The sequence below is a fragment of the Cyprinodon variegatus genome, unplaced genomic scaffold (assembly GCF_000732505.1).
Source record: "Cyprinodon variegatus isolate N-32 unplaced genomic scaffold, C_variegatus-1.0 Scaffold2, whole genome shotgun sequence".
Taxonomy (NCBI): domain Eukaryota; kingdom Metazoa; phylum Chordata; class Actinopteri; order Cyprinodontiformes; family Cyprinodontidae; genus Cyprinodon; species Cyprinodon variegatus.
In genome coordinates, this window is record NW_015150455.1 from 2003180 (window position 1) to 2004459 (window position 1280).

Here is a 1280-nt window from a genome sequence, read left to right on the forward strand (position 1 = left end):
ACTTGAGTTTAAATGTTTTATTCAGTATCACTACAGTGGTGTTGTGATGTACAGTATCTGATAAGTCAGATCAGCAGTGTCCAGTCAGTAGCTGTTACAAGAAGACAACAAGAAGATCATTCAAATTTAAAGATACATTTTTATTGTGGTTTGACTGCTGTATTTTTTAACCCTACTTAACATAAAACTAATTTAATTCAGCTGTGAGGATGGAGAGAAAGAAGAGAAGATGACAGAGGAAGAATCGGGACAGACAGGGGAAAGCAACAGGTTGGTCTAATATTAGGTGGAAGTGAGGGAACAGCTACTTAATCCCAATCGATAATGTTTAAACATTATTTTTAAAAACTGTATTAAGATCTGTAATTTTTACAACTAATTTATAATTCTTTTTGACCATATGACTTAGTGGAGAACGCCACAGACAAGGGGTGAAGGAGACAGACATGAGGTCGGTGATAGAAGAGACAAGTGAGGACATCCGGTAGAAATAATTACATTAGGGAGGCAGCAAAAACATATATACCATAATGATTTGAATTTCTGATCACCATATCTCATTGTGTTATTTTGGTTACTGTAGGGGGGGGGGGCGCCGATCATGTGTTTTTGCATCCACCTCAAAAATATGTAGTTGCGCCCCTGCTTGCTGTTGATATCATAAAACAAAATGTCAACCCTTGTTTTCTTTCTATTTTGTGTCATACTTTTAGAATTATTAGTACCTGAACCATGAGAGACACCTCAACTTTCAACAATTGGCAAAGGCCAAGGCACAATTTTAAAATATAACCCTTCTCTTTCTCAATCTTACAGTGAGAATGACACACAACAAAACATTATAAAGGCACTGTTTACTGACTGGTAAAGGTAAATGCACGAATGAGTTATGGGTTACATTATGCTGCATGGGAAATTTTCATTTTAACACCAGGGAATTAAGGTAAGCCTATATTACTGGGTCAGAGTATCTTTAAAACAGCTCTAATGTGGTGGTTCTGGTCCTCAGTGGTCAGTGGTGTGCAATCTTACCAAAAGATTATGAATACACTAAATAACTGGATCTGGATATTATAGTTAATTAATAGGTCATTCAAATCGAGGGTAAAACCAATTAATGTTTGTTAGTTGGATGATTATATCTTTAACTTTCTTACTCACCAGGGTTTTTAGTCTTTTACATAAAGGTTGTACTCATTTATTGGCTGTCAAGATCCAGTTGCATTCACCAATGTAGTAATTTTGTCAGGCTTGAAACCTTGGACCCAATATTCAAACAG